Below are 19,136 nucleotides of genomic sequence, written 5' to 3' on the forward strand. Positions count from 1 at the left end.
GTGAACAGTGTGAAACTGATGGTTGATGGGTATTCAGGCTGTGGCAGTGTGATAGTGATGGTTGAAGGGTGTTCAGGCTGTGAACAGTGTGATAGTGATGGTTGAGTGGTATTCAGGCAGTAGCAGTGTGATTGTAATCGTTGATGGGTATTCAGGCTGTGAACAGTGTGATAGTGATGCTTGATGGGTATAAATGCTGTAGCAGTGTGAAAGTAATGGTTGATGGGTATTCAGGCTGTGAACAGTGTGATAGTGAAAGTTGATGGGTATTCAATCAGTGAACAGTGTGACTGTGATGGTTGATGGGTATTAAGGCAGTGAACAGGGTGACAGTGATGGTTGATGGGTATTCAGGCGGTGAACAGTGTGATAGTGATGGTTAATGGGTATTCAGGCTGTGGCAGTGTGATTGTGTTGGTTGATGGGCATTCAGGCTGTGGCACTGTGGTAGTGATGGTTGATGGGTATTCAGGCTGTGAACAGTGTGACAGTGATGGTTGATGGGTATTCCGGCTGTAGCAGTGTGACAGTGACGGTTGACTGGTATTCATGCTGTAGCAGTGTGATCGTGATGGTTCATGGGTATTCATGCTGTGAACAGTGTGACAGTGATTGTTGATGGGTATTCAGGCTGAACCATTGTGAATAGATGGTTGATGGGTATTCAGGCTGTGAACAGTGTGATATTGATGGTTGATGTGTATTCAGCTGTGAACAATGTGATAGTGATGGTTGATGGGTATTCAGGGTGTGGCTGTGTGATAGTGATGGTTGATGGGTATTCACGCTGTGGCAGTGTGATAGTGATGTTTCATGGGTATTCAGGCTGTGACCAGTGTGATAGTGATGGTTGATTGGTATTCAGGCTGTGAACAGCGTGATAGTGATGGTTGATGGGTGTTCAGGCTGCAGCAGTTTGGTAGTGATGGTTAATGGATATTCAGGCAGTAGCAGTGTGACAGTGATGGTTGATGGGTGTTCGGGCTGTAGCAGTGCGATAGTGATGGTTAATGGATATTCAGGCAGTAGCAGCGTGATAGTAATGGTTAATGGATATTCAGCCAGTAGCAGCGTGATAGAAATCGTTAATGGGTGGACAGGCTGTGAACAGTGGAATAGTGATGGTTGATGGGTATTCAGGCTGTGAACAGTGTAATAGTGACGGTTGACTGGTATTCAAGCTGTAGCAGTGTGATAGTGATTGTTGATGGGTATTCAGGCTGAACCATTGTGAATAGATGGTTGATGGGTATTCAGGATGTGAACAGTGTGATAGTGATGGTTGATGTTTATTCAGGCTGTGTACAGTGTGGTAGTGGTGGTTGATGGGTATTCAGGCTGTGAACAGTGTGATAGTGAAAGTTGATGGGTATTCAATCAGTGAACAGTGTGACTGTGATGGTTGATGGCTATTAAGGCAGTGAACAGGGTGACAGTGATGGTTGATGGGTATTCAGGCTGTGAACAGTGTGATAGTGATGGTTAATGGGTATTCAGGCTGTAGCAGTGTGACAGTGATTGTTGATGGGTATTCAGGCTGTGAACAGTGTGATATTGATGGTTGATGTGTATTCAGCTGTGAACAATGTGATAGTGATGGTTGATGGGTATTCAGGCAGTCAACCGTGTGATAGTGATGGTTGATGGGTATTCAGGCTGTGAACAGTGTGATATTGATGGTTGATGTGTATTCAGCTGTGAACAATGTGATAGTGATGGTTGATGGGTATTCAGGCAGTCAACCGTGTGATAGTGATGGTTGATGGGTATTCAGGCTGTGAACAGCGTGATAGTGACGGTTGAAAGGTATTCCAGGCTGTTGTAGCGTGATAGTAATCGTTGAGGGGTATTCAGGCTGTGAACGGTTTGATAGTGATGGTTGATGAGTATTCTGGCTGTAGCAGTGTGACAGTGATGGTTCATGGGTATTCAGGCTGTAGCAGTGTGATAGTGATGGTTAATGGATATTCAGGTTGTGAACAGTGTGATAGTGATGGTTGAGTGGTATTCAGGCAGTAGCAGTGTGATAGTAATCGTTGATGGGTATTCAGTCTGTGAACAGTGTGATAGTGATGGTTGATGGGTATTAAGGCAGTTAACAGGGTGACAGTGATGGTGAATGGGTATTCAGGCTGTGACAGTGTGACAGTGATGGTTGATGGGTATTCAGGCTGTGAACATGTGATCGTGATGGTTAATGGGTATTCAGACTCTAGCAGTGTGGGAGCGATGGTTAATGGATATACAGGCTGTAGTAGTGTGACAGTGATGGTTGATGGTATTCGGGCTGTAGCAGTGTGATAGTGATGGTTGACGTGTATTCAGCTGTGAACAGTGTGATAGTGATGGTTGATGGGTATTCAGGCTGCCCAGTGTGATAGTGATGGTTGATGGGTATTCACGCTGTGGCAGTGTGATAGTAATGGTTGATGGTTATTCAGGCTGTGAACAGTGTGATACTGATGGTTGATGGATATTCAGGCTGTAGCAGTGTGACAGTGAAGGTTGATGGATATTCAGGCAGTAGCAGCATGATAGTAATGGTTAATGGATATTCAGGCAGTAGCTGCGTGAAAGAAATCGTTGATGGGTATTCAGGCCGTGAACAGTGTGATAGTGATGGTTGATGGGTATTCAGGCTGTAGCAGTGTGACTGTGACGGGTGATGGGTATTCAAGCTGTGAACATGTGATAGTGATGGTGAATGGATATTCAGGCTGTAGCAGTGTGACTGTGAAAGTTGATGGGTGTTCAGGCTGTGGCAGTGTGACAGTGATGGTTGATGGGTGTTCAGGCTGTGAACAGTGTGATAGTGATGGTAGATGGCTATTCAGGCAGTAGCAGTGTGATAGCAATCGTTGATGGGTATTCAGGCTGTGAACAGTGTGATAGTGATGGTAGATGGCTATTCAGGCTGTAGCAGTGTGACAGTGATGGTTGATGGATATTCCGGCTGTGAACAGTATGATAGTGAAAGTAGATGGGTGTTCAATCAGTGAAAAGTCTGACAGTAATGGTTGATGGGTTTTAAGGCAGTGAACAGGGTGACAGTGATGTTTATTCAATGTGTGAACAGTGTGATCGTGATGGTTGATGGATATTCAGGCTGTAGCAGTGTGACAGTGATGGCTGGTGGGTATTGAGGCTGTGGCAGTGTGACAGTGTTGGTTTATGGGTTTTCAGTCTGTAGCAGTGTGACAGTGATGGTTGATGGGTATTCAGGCTGTGAACAGTGTGAAACTGATGGTTGATGGGTATTCAGGCTGTGAACAGTGTGATAGTGATGGTTGATGGGTATTCAAGCTGTGGCAGTGTGATAGTGATGGTTGAAGGGTGTTCAGGCTGTGGCAGCGTGATAGTGTTGGTTGATGGGTATTCAAGCTGTCAACAGTGTGATAGTGATGGTTGATGGGTATTCAGGCTGTGGCAGTGTGATAGTGATGGTTGAAGGGTGTTCAGGCTGTGGCAGCGTGATAGTGTTGGTTGATGGGTATTCAGGCTGCAACAGTTTGATAGTGATGGTTAATGGATATTCAGGCAGTAGCAGCGGGATAGTAATCGTTGATGGGTATTCAGGCTGTGAACAGTTTGTTAGTGATGGTTGATGAGTATTCAGGTTGTAGCAGTGTGACAGTGATGTTTGATGGGTATTCAGGCTGTAGCTGGGTTATAGTAATCGTTGATGGGTATTCAGGCTGTGAACACTGTGATAGTGATGGTTCATGGGTATTCAGGGTGTAGCAGTGTGACTGTGATGGTTGATGGGTATTCAGGCTGTGAACAGTGTGATAGTGATGGTTGAGTGGTATTCAGGCAGTAGCAGTGTGATTGTAATCGTTGATGGGTATTCAGGCTGTGAACAGTGTGATAGTGATGGTTGATGGGTATAAAGGCTGTAGCAGTGTGATAATAATGGTTAATGGATATTCAGGCAGTAGCAGCGTGATGGTAATCGTTGATGGGTATTCAATCAGTGAACAGTGTGACTGTGATTGTTGATGGGTATAAAGGCTGTATCAGTTTGAAAGTAATGGTTGATGGGTACTCAGGCTGTGAACAGTGTGAAACTCATGGTTGATGGGTATTCAGGCTGTGGCAGTGTGATAGTGATGGTTGAAGGGTGTTCAGGCTGTGAACAGTGTGATAGTGATGGTTGAGTGGTATTCAGGCAGTAGCAGTGTGATTGTAATCGTTGATGGGTATTCAGGCTGTGAACAGTGTGATAGTGATGCTTGATGGGTATAAATGCTGTAGCAGTGTGAAAGTAATGGTTGATGGGTATTCAGGCTGTGAACAGTGTGATAGTGAAAGTTGATGGGTATTCAATCAGTGACCAGTGTGACTGTGATGGTTGATGGGTATTAAGGCAGTGAACAGGGTGACAGTGATGGTTGATGGGTATTCAGGCGGTGAACAGTGTGATAGTGATGGTTAATGGGTATTCAGGCTGTGGCAGTGTGATTGTGTTGGTTGATGGGTATTCAGGCTGTGGCACTGTGGTAGTGATGGTTGATGGGTATTCAGGCTGTGAACAGTGTGACAGTGATGGTTGATGGGTATTCCGGCTGTAGCAGTGTGACAGTGACGGTTGACTGGTATTCATGCTGTAGCAGTGTGATCGTGATGGTTGATGGGTATTCATGCTGTGAACAGTGTGACAGTGATTGTTGATGGGTATTCAGGCTGAACCATTGTGAATAGATGGTTGATGGGTATTCAGGCTGTGAACAGTGTGATATTGATGGTTGATGTGTATTCAGCTGTGAACAATGTGATAGTGATGGTTGATGGGTATTCAGGGTGTGGCTGTGTGATAGTGATGGTTGATGGGTATTCACGCTGTGGCAGTGTGATAGTGATGTTTCATGGGTATTCAGGCTGTGACCAGTGTGATAGTGATGGTTGATTGGTATTCAGGCTGTGAACAGCGTGATAGTGATGGTTGATGGGTGTTCAGGCTGCAGCAGTTTGGTAGTGATGGTTAATGGATATTCAGGCAGTAGCAGTGTGACAGTGATGGTTGATGGGTGTTCGGGCTGTAGCAGTGCGATAGTGATGGTTAATGGATATTCAGGCAGTAGCAGCGTGATAGTAATGGTTAATGGATATTCAGCCAGTAGCAGCGTGATAGAAATCGTTAATGGGTGGACAGGCTGTGAACAGTGGAATAGTGATGGTTGATGGGTATTCAGGCTGTGAACAGTGTAATAGTGACGGTTGACTGGTATTCAAGCTGTAGCAGTGTGATAGTGATTGTTGATGGGTATTCAGGCTGAACCATTGTGAATAGATGGTTGATGGGTATTCTGGATGTGAACAGTGTGACAGTGATGGTTGATGTTTATTCAGGCTGTGTACAGTGTGGTAGTGGTGGTTGATGGGTATTCAGGCTGTGAACAGTGTGATAGTGATGGTTGATGGGTATTCAGGCTGTAGCAGTGTGACTGTGATGGTTGATGGGTATTCAGGCTGTGAACAGTGTGATAGTGAAAGTTGATGGGTATTCAATCAGTGAACAGTGTGACTGTGATTGTTGATGGGTATAAAGGCTGTATCAGTGTGAAAGTAATGGTTGATGGGTACTCAAGCTGTGAACAGTTTGATAGTGAAAGTTGATGGGTATTCAATCAGTGAACAGTGTGACTGTGATGGTTGATGGCTATTAAGGCAGTGAACAGGGTGACAGTGATGGTTGATGGGTATTCAGGCTGTGAACAGTGTGATAGTGATGGTTAATGGGTATTCAGGCTGTAGCAGTGTGATAGTGATGGTTGATGGGTATTCAGGCTATGGCACTGTGGTAGTGATGGTTGATGGGTATTCAGGCTGTGAACAGTGTGACAGTGATGGTTGATGGGTATTCAGGCTGTAGCAGTGTGACAGTGACGGTTGACTGGTATTCATGCTGTAGCAGTGTGATCGTGATGGTTGATGGGTATTCATGCTGTGAACAGTGTGACAGTGATTGTTGATGGGTATTCAGGCTGTGAACAGTGTGATATTGATGGTTGATGTGTATTCAGCTGTGAACAATGTGATAGTGATGGTTGATGGGTATTCAGGCAGTCAACCGTGTGATAGTGATGGTTGATGGGTATTCAGGCTGTGAACAGTGTGATATTGATGGTTGATGTGTATTCAGCTGTGAACAATGTGATAGTGATGGTTGATGGGTATTCAGGCAGTCAACCGTGTGATAGTGATGGTTGATGGGTATTCAGGCTGTGAACAGCGTGATAGTGACGGTTGAAAGGTATTCCAGGCTGTTGTAGCGTGATAGTAATCGTTGAGGGGTATTCAGGCTGTGAACGGTTTGATAGTGATGGTTGATGAGTATTCTGGCTGTAGCATTGTGACAGTGATGGTTCATGGGTATTCAGGCTGTAGCAGTGTGATAGTGATGGTTAATGGATATTCAGGTTGTGAACAGTGTGATAGTGATGGTTGAGTGGTATTCAGGCAGTAGCAGTGTGATAGTAATCGTTGATGGGTATTCAGTCTGTGAACAGTGTGATAGTGATGGTTGATGGGTATTAAGGCAGTTAACAGGGTGACAGTGATGGTGAATGGGTATTCAGGCTGTGACAGTGTGACAGTGATGGTTGATGGGTATTCAGGCTGTGAACATGTGATCGTGATGGTTAATGGGTATTCAGACTCTAGCAGTGTGGTAGCGATGGTTAATGGATATACAGGCTGTAGTAGTGTGACAGTGATGGTTGATGGTATTCGGGCTGTAGCAGTGTGATAGTGATGGTTGACGTGTATTCAGCTGTGAACAGTGTGATAGTGATGGTTGATGTGTATTCAGGCTGCCCAGTGTGATAGTGACGGTTGATGGGTATTCACGCTGTGGCAGTGTGATAGTAATGGTTGATGGTTATTCAGGCTGTGAACAGTGTGATACTGATGGTTGATGGATATTCAGGCTGTAGCAGTGTGACAGTGAAGGTTGATGGATATTCAGGCAGTAGCAGCATGATAGTAATGGTTAATGGATATTCAGGCAGTAGCTGCGTGAAAGAAATCGTTGATGGGTATTCAGGCCGTGAACAGTGTGATAGTGATGGTTGATGGGTATTCAGGCTGTAGCAGTGTGACTGTGATGGGTGATGGGTATTCAAGCTGTGAACATGTGATAGTGATGGTGAATGGATATTCAGGCTGTAGCAGTGTGACTGTGAAAGTTGATGGGTGTTCAGGCTGTGGCAGTGTGACAGTGATGGTTGATGGGTGTTCAGGCTGTGAACAGTGTGATAGTGATGGTAGATGGCTATTCAGGCAGTAGCAGTGTGATAGCAATCGTTGATGGGTATTCAGGCTGTGAACAGTGTGATAGTGATGGTAGATGGCTATTCAGGCTGTAGCAGTGTGACAGTGATGGTTGATGGATATTCAGGCTGTGAACAGTATGATAGTGAAAGTAGATGGGTGTTCAATCAGTGAAAAGTCTGACAGTAATGGTTGATGGGTTTTAAGGCAGTGAACAGGGTGACAGTGATGTTTATTCAATGTGTGAACAGTGTGATCGTGATGGTTGATGGATATTCAGGCTGTCGCAGTGTGACAGTGATGGCTGGTGGGTATTGAGGCTGTGGCAGTGTGACAGTGTTGGTTTATGGGTTTTCAGTCTGTAGCAGTGTGACAGTGATGGTTGATGGGTAATCAGGCTGTGAACAGTGTGAAACTGATGGTTGATGGGTATTCAGGCTGTGAACAGTGTGATAGTGATGGTTGATGGGTATTCAGGCTGTGGCAGTGTGATAGTGATGGCTGAAGGGTGTTCAGGCTGTGGCAGCGTGATAGTGTTGGTTGATGGGTATTCAGGCTGTCAACAGTGTGATAGTGATGGTTGATGGGTATTCAGGCTGTGGCAGTGTGATAGTGATGCTTGAAGGGTGTTCAGGCTGTGGCAGCGTGATAGTGTTGGTTGATGGGTATTCAGGCTGCAACAGTTTGATAGTGATGGTTAATGGATATTCAGGCAGTAGCAGCGTGATAGTAATCGTTGATGGGTATTCAGGCTGTGAACAGTTTGTTAGTGATGGTTGATGAGTATTCAGGTTGTAGCAGTGTGACAGTGATGTTTGATGGGTATTCAGGCTGTAGCTGTGTGATAGTAATCGTTGATGGGTATTCAGGCTGTGAACAGTGTGATTGTGATGGTTGATGGGTATTCAGGGTGTAGCAGTGTGACAGTGATGGTTGATGGGTATTCAGGCTGTGAACAGTGTGATAGTGATGGTTGAGTGGTATTCAGGCAGTAGCAGTGTGATTGTAATCGTTGATGGGTATTCAGGCTGTGAACAGTGTGATAGTGATGGTTGATGGGTATAAAGGCTGTAGCAGTGTGAAAGTAATGGTTGATGGGTATTCAGGCTGTGAACAGTGTGATAGTGAAAGTTGATGTGTATTCAATCAGTGAACAGTGTGACTGTGATTGTTGATGGGTATTAAGGCAGTGAACAGGGTGACAGTGATGGTTGATGGGTATTCAGGCTGTGAACAGTGTGATAGTGATGGTTAATGGGTATTCAGGCTGTGGCAGTGTGATAGTGATGGTTGATGGGTATTCAGGCTGTGGCACTGTGGTAGTGATGGTTGATGGGTATTCAGGCTGTGAACAGTGTGACAGTGATGGTTGATGGGTATTCAGGCTGTAGCAGTGCGACAGTGACGGTTGACTGGTATTCATGCTGTAGCAGTGTGATCGTGATGGTTGATGGGTATTCATGCTGTGAACAGTGTGACAGTGATTGTTGATGGGTATTCAGGCTGAACCATTGTGAATAGATGGTTGATGGGTATTCAGGCTGTGAACAGTGTGATATTGATGGTTGATGTGTATTCAGCTGTGGACATTGTGATAGTGATGGTTGATGGGTATTCAGGGTGTGGCTGTGTGATAGTGATGGTTGATGGGTATTCACGCTGTGGCAGTGTGATAGTGATGTTTCATGGTTATTCAGGCTGTGACCAGTGTGATAGTGATGGTTGATTGGTATTCAGGCTGTGAACAGCGTGATAGTGATGGTTGATGGGTGTTCAGGCTGCAGCAGTTTGGTAGTGATGGTTAATGGATATTCAGGCTGTAGCAGTGTGACAGTGATGGTTGATGGGTGTTCGGGCTGTAGCAGTGCGATAGTGATGGTTAATGGATAGTCAGGCAGTAGCAGCGTGATAGTAATGGTTAATGGATATTCAGCCAGTAGCAGCGTGATAGAAATCGTTAATGGGTGGACAGGCTGTGAACAGTGGAATAGTGATGGTTGATGGGTATTCAGGCTGTGAACAGTGTAATAGTGACGGTTGACTGGTATTCAAGCTGTAGCAGTGTGATAGTGATTGTTGATGGGTATTCAGGCTGAACCATTGTGAATAGATGGTTGATGGGTATTCAGGATGTGAACAGTGTGACAGTGATGGTTGATGTTTATTCAGGCTGTGTACAGTGTGGTAGTGGTGGTTGATGGGTATTCAGGCTGTGAACAGTGTGACTGTGATGGTTGATGGGGATTCAGGCTGTGAACAGTGTGATAGTGAAAGTTGATGGGTATTCAATCAGTGAACAGTATGACTGTGATTGTTGATGGGTATAAAGGCTGTATCAGTGTGAAAGTAATGGTTGATGGGTACTCAGGCTGTGAACAGTGTGATAGTGAAAGTTGATGGGTATTCAATCAGTGAACAGTGTGACTGTGATGGTTGATGGGTATTAAGGCAGTGAACAGGGTGACAGTGATGGTTGATGGGTATTCAGGCTGTGAACAGTGTGATAGTGATGGTTAATGGGTATTCAGTCTGTGGCAGTGTGATAGTGATAGTTAATGGGTATTCGGGCTATGGCACTGTGGTAGTGATGGTTGATGGGTATTCAGGCTGTGAACAGTGTGACAGTGATGGTTGATGGGTATTCAGGCTGTAGCAGGGTGAAAGTGATGGTTGACTGGTATTCATGCTGTAGCAGTGTGATCGTGATGGTTGATGGGTATTCATGCTGTGAACAGTGTGACAGTGATTGTTGATGGGTATTCAGGCTGTGAACAGTGTGATATTCATGGTTGATGTGTATTCAGCTGTGAACAATGTGATAGTGATGGTTGATGGGTATTCAGGCTGTGGCAGTGTGATAGTGATAGTTGATGGGTATTCACGCTGTGGCAGTGTGATAGTGATGTTTCATGGGTATTCAGGCTGTGACCAGTGTGATAGTGATGGTTGATTGATATTCAGGCTGTGAACAGTGCGATAGTGATGGTTGCTGGGTATTCAGGCTGCAGCAGTTTGGTACTGATGGTTAATGGATATTCAGGCTGTAGCATTGTGACAGTGATGGTTGATGGGTGTTCGGACTGTAGCAGTGCGATAGAAATCGTTGATGGGTGTACAGGCTGTGAACAGTGGAACAGTGATGGTTGATGTATATTCAGGCTGTGAACAGTGTGACAGTGATGGTTGATGGGTATTCAGGCTGTAGCAGTGTGACAGTGACGGTTGACTGGTATTCATGCTGTAGCAGTGTGATCGTGATGGTTGATGGGTATTCATGCTGTGAACAGTGTGACAGTGATTGTTGATGTGTATTCAGGCTGTGAACAGTGTGCTTTTGATGGTTGATGTGTATTCAGCTGTGAACAATGTGATAGTGATGGTTGATGGGTATTCAGGCTGTGGCAGTGTGATAGTGATGGTTGATGGGTATTCAGGCTGTGGCAGTGTGTTAGTGATGTTTCACGGGTATTCAGGCTGTGACCAGTGTGATAGTGATGGTTGATTGATATTCAGGCTGTGAACAGTGTGATAGTGATGGTTGCTGGGTATTCAGGCTGCAGCAGTGTGGTACTGATGGTTAATGGATATTCAGGCTGTAGCAGTGTGACAGTGATGGTTGATGGGTGTTCGGGCTGTAGCAGTGCGATAGAAATCGTTGATGGGTGTACAGGCTGTGAACAGTGGAATAGTGATGGTTGATGGGTATTCAGGCTGTGAACAGTGTAATAGTGATGGCTGAGTGGTATTCAGGCAGTAGCAGTGTGACAGTGATGTTTGATGGGTATTCAGGCTGTAGCAGTGTGACAGTGACGGTTGACTGGTATTCAAGCTGTAGCAGTGTGATGGTGATGGTTGATGGGTATTCAGGCTGTGAACAGTGTGATAGTGATGGTTGATGGGTATTCAGGCTGTGAACAGTGTGACAGTGGTGGTTGATGTTTATTCAGGCTGTGTACAGTGTGGTAGTGGTGGTTGATGCGTATTCAGGGTGTGGCAGTGTGGTAGTGATGGTTGATGGGTATTCAGGCTGTGAACATTGTGATAGTGATGGTTGATGGCTATTCAGGCTGTGGCAGTGTGCCCGTGATGGTTGATGGGTATTCAGGCTGTGAACACTGTGATAGTGATGGTTGATGGGTATTCAGGCTGTGAACAGTGTGATAGTGATGGTTAATGGGTATTCAGGCTGTGGCAGTGTGATAGTGATGGTTGATGGGTATTCAGGCTGTGAACAGTGTGATAGTGATGGTTGATGGGCATTCAGGCTGTGAACAGTGTGATACTGTTGGTTGATGGGTATTCGGGCTGTGGGAGTGTGATAGTGATGCTTCATGGGTATTCAGGCAGTCAACAGTGTGATAGTGATGGTTAATGGGTATTCAGGCTGTGAAAAGCGTGATAGTGACGGTTGAAGGGTATTCAGGCTGTGGTAGCGTGATAGTAATCGTTGAGGGGTATTCAGGCTGTGAACAGTTTGATAGTGACGGTTGATGAGTATTCTGGCTGTAGCAGTGTGACAGTGATGGTTCATGGGTATTCAGGCTGTAGCAGTGTGATAGTGATGGTTAATGGATATTCAGGTTGTGAACAGTGTGATAGTGATGGTTGAGTGGTATTCTGGCAGTAGTAGTGTGATAGTAATCGTTGATGGGTATTCAGTCTGTGAACAGTGTGATAGTGATGGTTGATGTGTATTCAGCTGTGAACAATGTGATAGTGATGGTTGATGGGTATTCAGGGTGTGGCTGTGTGATAGTGATGGTTGATGGGTATTCACGCTGTGGCAGTGTGATAGTGATGTTTCATTGGTATTCAGGCTGTGACCAGTGTGATAGTGATGGTTGATGGGTATTCAGGGTGTGGCTGTGTGATAGTGATGGTTGATGGGTATTCACGCTGTGGCAGTGTGATAGTGATGTTTCATTGGTATTCAGGCTGTGACCAGTGTGATAGTGATGGTTGATTGGTATTCAGTCTGTGAACAGTGTGATAGTGATGGTTGATGCGTCTACAGGCTGTAGCAGTGTGACAGTGATGGTTGATGGGTATCAGGCTGTGAACAGTGTGATAATGAAAGTTCATGGGTATTCAATCAGTGAACTGTGTGACACTGATGGTTGATGGGTATTAAGGCAGTGAACAGGGTGACAGTGATGGTGAATGGGTATTCAGGCTGTGACAGTGTGACAGTGATGGTTGATGGGTATTCAGGCTGTACAAAGAACAAAGAAATGTACAGCACAGGAACAGGCCCTTCGGCCCTCCAAGCCCGTGCCGACCATACTGCCCGACTAAACTACCATCTTCTACACTTCCTGGGTCCGTATCCTTCTATTCCCATCCTATTCATATATTTGTCAAGATGCCCCTTAAATGTCCCTATCGTCCCTGCCTCCACTACCTCCTCCGGTAGTGAGTTCCAGGCACCCACTACCCTCTGCGTAAAAAACTTGCCTCGTACATCTACTCTAAACTTTGCCCCTCTCACCTTAAACCTATGCCCCCTAGTAATTGACCCCTCTACCCTGGGGAAAAGCCTCTGACTATCCACTCTGTCTATGCCCCTCATAATTTTGTATACCTCTATCAGGTCGCCCCTCAACCTCCTTCGTTCCAGTGAGAACAAACCGAGTTTATTCAATCGCTCCTCATAGCTTATGCCCTCCATACCAGGCAACATTCTGGTAAATCTCTTCTGCACCCTCTCTAAAGCCTCCACATCCTTCTGGTAGTGTGGCGACCAGAATTGAACACTATACTCCAAGTGTGGCCTAACTAAGGTTCTATACAGCTGCAACATGACTTGCCAATTCTTATACTCAATGCCCCGGCCAATGAAGGCAAGCATGCCGTATGCCTTCTTGACTACCTTCTCCACCTGTGTAGCCCCTTTCAGTGATCTGTGGACCTGTACTCCTAGATCTCTTTGACTTTCAATACTCTTGAGGGTTCTACCATTCACTGTATATTCCCTACCTGCATTAGCCCTTCCAAAATGCATTACCTCACATTTGTCCAGGTTAAACTCCATCTGCCATCTCTCCGCCCAAGTCTCCAGACAATCTAAATCCTGCTGTATCCTCAGACAGTCCTCATCGCTATCCGCAATTCCACCAACCTTTGTGTCGTCTGCAAACTTACTAATCAGACCAGTTACATTTTCCTCCAAATCATTTATATATACTACAAAGAGTAGTACAAGTATACAAGTATACAAGTGCCACACAGGCTTCGTCTGTTCCCAGCCTTTTAGCCCTGACAAATGCCTCCTTTTTCTTTTTGACGAGGCCTACAATATCACTCGTCATCCAAGGTTCCCGAAAATTGCCGTATTTATCTTTCTTCCTCACAGGAACATGCCTGTCCTGTATTCCTTTCAACTGACACTTGAAAGCCTCCCACATGTCAGATGTTGATTTGCCCTCAAACATCCGCCCCCAATCTATGTTCTTCAGTTCCCGCCTAATATTGTTATAATTAGCCTTCCCCCAATTTAGCACATTCATCCTCGGACCACTCTTATCCTTGTCCACCAGTACTTTAAAACTTACTGAATTGTGGTCACTGTTACCGAAATGCTCCCCTACTGAAACATCTACCACCTGGCCGGGCTCATTCCCCAATACCAGGTCCAGTACCGCCCCTTCCCTAGTTGGACTGTCTACATATTGTTTTAAGAAGCCCTCCTGGATGCTCCTTACAAACTCTGCCCCGTCTAAGCCCCTGGCACTAAGTGAGTCCCAGTCAATATTGGGGAAGTTGAAGTCTCCCATCACCACAACCCTGTTGTTTTTACTCTTTTCCAAAATCTGTCTACCTATCTGCTCCTCTATCTCCCGCTGGCTGTTGGGAGGCCTGTAGTATACCCCCAACATTGTGACTGCACCCTTCTTATTCCTGATCTCTACCCATATAGCCTCACTGCCCTCTGAGGTGTCCTCTCGCTGTATAGCTGTGATACTCTCCTGAACAAGTAGCGCAACTCCGCCTCCCCTTTTACATCCCCCTCTATCCCGCCTGAAACATCTAAATCCTGGAACGTTTAGCTGCCAATCCTGCCCTTCCCTCAACCAGGTCTCTGTAATGACAACAACATCATAGTTCCAAGTAGTAATCCAAGCTCTAAGTTCATCTGCCTTACCCGTAATGCTCCTTGCATTAAAACATATGCACTTCAGGCCACCAGACCCGCTGTGTTCAGCAACTTCTCCCCGTCTGCGCTGCCTCAGAGCCACACTGTCCCTATTCCCTAGTTCTCCCTCAATGCTCTCACCTTCTGACCTATTGCTCCCGTGCCCACCCCCCTGCCATACTAGTTTAAACCCTCCCGTGTGACACTAGCAAACCTCGCGGCCAGGATATTTATGCCTCTCCGGTTTAGATGCAACCCGTCCATCTTATACAGGTCACACCTGCCCCGGAAGAGCTCCCAGTGGTCCAGATAACAGAAACCCTCCCTCCTACACCAGCTGTTTAGCCACGTGTTTGTCTGCTCTATCTTCCTATTTCTAGCCTCACTGGCACGTGGCACAGGGAGTAATCCCGAGATTACAACCCTCGAGGTCCTGTCTTTTAACTTTCTGCCTAGCTCCCTGAACTCCTGCTGCAGGACCTCATGCCCCTTCCTGCCTATGTCGTTAGTACCAATATGTACAACGACCTCTGCCTGTTTGCCCTCCCCCTTCAGGATTCCCTCTACCCGTTCGGAGACATCCTGGACCCTGGCACCAGGGAGGCAACATACCATCCTGGAGTCTCTTTCACGTCCACAGAAGCGCCTATCTGTGCCCCTGACTATAGAGTCCCCTATAACTATTACTCTTCTGCGCTTTGACCCTCCCTTCTGAACATCAGAGCCAGCCGTGGTGCCACTGCTCTGGCTGCTGCTGTTTTCCCCTGATAGGCTATCCCCCCCGACAGTATCCAAAGGGGTATATCTGTTCGAGAGGGGGACAACCACAGGGGATTCCTGCACTGACTGCCTGCCCTTTCTGGTGGTCACCCATTTCTCTGCCTGCACCTTGGGTGTGACCACACTTACATAACTGCGATCTATGACGCTTTCCGCCACCTGCATGCTCCTAAGTGCATCCAATTGCTGCTCCAACCGAACCATGCGGTCTGTGAGGAGCTGCAGTTGGGTGCACTTTCTGCAGATGAAGCCATCCGGGACACTGGAAGCCTCCCGGACCTGCCACATCTCACAGTCAGAGCACAGCACCCCTCTAACTGACATTGCGTCAATTAATTAAAATTAAAATTTGTCTTTTTTTTTTTTTTAATACTTTTTTTTAAATTTCAAAGTTACTGTCAACTATCTGTTTCCTAGCACTAGATTTCTAATAGAAATGCGATAGCTAACTATAATATTCTCCGATCTCTGGCTTAGATATCCTCTAAATTATAATTAAGTTATTATGTTTAATTAGATCCCAAATACTCAAAAAAATTTAGGTTAGAATCCCAACCAGCCACTCAGGTCACAGCTTTTCTGTGATGTCACTTCAGTTTCCCCCCGACACACAATTTGAAAAACAGGTATAAAAGTAAAAATCACTTGCTTACCTTCTGAGATGTTCTCAGGTTCCCTCGCTGACAGAGACTGCTCCTCCACCTCCAATCCTTGACCTGCACAATGCTAATAATATAATAATATAATATAATATGGCACTTACCTTACACCAATGGGTCTTATTATTAGGTTAGAGGAGGAGGGCGGGTGGGAGACACTACACGTGTAGTGTCTCGGGTTTCCTCTCCACCAGAATTTATTGGGGGGGGGGGGGGGGGGGCACTTGCCAGAGGTCGAACTTCCGGTTCCCGCCGAAATCCAAAGGGCTGCTCCTGCAAAGGTAAGTGCTTTTAAATTCACTACTCACCTCCAAGAAGGCCCCTGCGCACCGCTGCCGCCGAAATCCAAAGGGCTGCTCCTGTAAAGGTAAGTGCTTTTAAACTAACTACTCACCTCCCAGAAGGCCCCTGCGCACCGCTGCCGCCGAAATCCAAAGGGCTGCTCCTGTAAAGGTAAGTGCTTTTAAACTAACTACTCACCTCCCAGAAGGCCCCTGCGCACCGCTGCCGCCGAAATCCAAAGGGCTGCTCCTGCAAAGGTAAGTGCTTTTAAATTCACTACTCACCTCCAAGAAGGCCCCTGCGCACCGCTGCCGCCGAAATCCAAAGGGCTGCTCCTGTAAAGGTAAGTGCTTTTAAACTAACTACTCACCTCCCAGAAGGCCCCTGCGCACCGCTGCCGCCGAAATCCAAAGGGCTGCTCCTGCAAAGGTAAGTGCTTTTAAATTCACTACTCACCTCCAAGAAGGCCCCTGCGCACCGCTGCCGCCGAAATCCAAAGGGCTGCTCCTGTAAAGGTAAGTGCTTTTAAACTAACTACTCACCTCCCAGAAGGCCCCTGCGCACCGCTGCCGCCGAAATCCAAAGGGCTGCTCCTGCAAAGGTAAGTGCTTTTAAATTCACTACTCACCTCCAAGAAGGCCCCTGCGCACCGCTGCCGCCGAAATCCAAAGGGCTGCTCCTGTAAAGGTAAGTGCTTTTAAACTAACTACTCACCTCCCAGAAGGCCCCTGCGCACCGCTGCCGCCGAAATCCAAAGGGCTGCTCCTGCAAAGGTAAGTGCTTTTAAATTCACTACTCACCTCCCAGAAGGCCCCTGCGCACCGCTGCCGCCGAAATCCAAAGGGCTGCTCCTGCAAAGGTAAGTGCTTTTAAATTCACTACTCACCTCCAAGAAGGCCCCTGCGCACCGCTGCCGCCGAAATCCAAAGGGCTGCTCCTGTAAAGGTAAGTGCTTTTAAACTAACTACTCACCTCCCAGAAGGCCCCTGCGCACCGCTGCCGCCGAAATCCAAAGGGCTGCTCCTGTAAAGGTAAGTGCTTTTAAACTAACTACTCACCTCCAAGAAGGCCCCTGCGCACCGCTGCCGCCGAAATCCAAAGGGCTGCTCCTGTAAAGGTAAGTGCTTTTAAACTAACTACTCACCTCCCAGAAGGCCCCTGCGCACCGCTGCCGCCGAAATCCAAAGGGCTGCTCCTGCAAAGGTAAGTGCTTTTAAATTCACTACTCACCTCCAAGAAGGCCCCTGCGCACCGCTGCCGCCGAAATCCAAAGGGCTGCTCCTGTAAAGGTAAGTGCTTTTAAACTAACTACTCACCTCCCAGAAGGCCCCTGCGCACCGCTGCCGCCGAAATCCAAAGGGCTGCTCCTGTAAAGGTAAGTGCTTTTAAACTAACTACTCACCTCCCAGAAGGCCCCTGCGCACCGCTGCCGCCGAAATCCAAAGGGCTGCTCCTGCAAAGGTAAGTGCTTTTAAACTAACTACTCACCTCCCAGAAGGCCCCTGCGCACCGCTGCCGCCGAAATCCAAAGGGCTGCTCCTGTAAAGGTAAGTGCTTTTAAACTAACTACTCACCTCCCAGAAGGCCCCTGCGCACCGCTGCCGCCGAAATCCAAAGGGCTGCTCCTGCAAAGGTAAGTGCTTTTAAATTCACTACTCACCTCCAAGAAGGCCCCTGCGCACCGCTGCCGCCGAAATCCAAAGGGCTGCTCCTGCAAAGGTAAGTGCTTTTAAACTAACTACTCACCTCCCAGAAGGCCCCTGCGCACCGCTGCCGCCGAAATCCAAAGGGCTGCTCCTGCAAAGGTAAGTGCTTTTAAATTCACTACTCACCTCCAAGAAGGCCCCTGCGCACCGCTGCCGCCGAAATCCAAAGGGCTGCTCCTGTAAAGGTAAGTGCTTTTAAACTAACTACTCACCTCCCAGAAGGCCCCTGCGCACCGCTGCCGCCGAAATCCAAAGGGCTGCTCCTGCAAAGGTAAGTGCTTTTAAATTCACTACTCACCTCCAAGAAGGCCCCTGCGCACCGCTGCCGCCTAAATCCAAAGGGCTGCTCCTGTAAAGGTAAGTGCTTTTAAACTAACTACTCACCTCCCAGAAGGCCCCTGCGCACCGCTGCCGCCGAAATCCAAAGGGCTGCTCCTGTAAAGGTAAGTGCTTTTAAACTAACTACTCACCTCCCAGAAGGCCCCTGCGCACCGCTGCCGCCGAAATCCAAAGGGCTGCTCCTGCAAAGGTAAGTGCTTTTAAATTCACTACTCACCTCCAAGAAGGCCCCTGCGCACCGCTGCCGCCGAAATCCAAAGGGCTGCTCCTGTAAAGGTAAGTGCTTTTAAACTAACTACTCACCTCCCAGAAGGCCCCTGCGCACCGCTGCCGCCGAAATCCAAAGGGCTGCTCCTGTAAAGGTAAGTGCTTTTAAACTAACTACTCACCTCCCAGAAGGCCCCTGCGCACCGCTGCCGCCGAAATCCAAAGGGCTGCTCCTGCAAAGGTAAGTGCTTTTAAATTCACTACTCACCTCCAAGAAGGCCCCTGCGCACCGCTGCCGCCGAAATCCAAAGGGCTGCTCCTGTAAAGGTAAGTGCTTTTAAACTAACTACTCACCTCCCAGAAGGCCCCTGCGCACCGCTGCCGCCGAAATCCAAAGGGCTGCTCCTGCAAAGGTAAGTGCTTTTAAATTCACTACTCACCTCCAAGAAGGCCCCTGCGCACCGCTGCCGCCGAAATCCAAAGGGCTGCTCCTGTAAAGGTAAGTGCTTTTAAACTAACTACTCACCTCCCAGAAGGCCCCTGCGCACCGCTGCCGCCGAAATCCAAAGGGCTGCTCCTGCAAAGGTAAGTGCTTTTAAATTCACTACTCACCTCCAAGAAGGCCCCTGCGCACCGCTGCCGCCGAAATCCAAAGGGCTGCTCCTGTAAAGGTAAGTGCTTTTAAACTAACTACTCACCTCCCAGAAGGCCCCTGCGCACCGCTGCCGCCGAAATCCAAAGGGCTGCTCCTGCAAAGGT

This window comes from Scyliorhinus torazame, chromosome 8, assembly GCF_047496885.1.
Source record: "Scyliorhinus torazame isolate Kashiwa2021f chromosome 8, sScyTor2.1, whole genome shotgun sequence".
Lineage (NCBI taxonomy): Eukaryota > Metazoa > Chordata > Chondrichthyes > Carcharhiniformes > Scyliorhinidae > Scyliorhinus > Scyliorhinus torazame.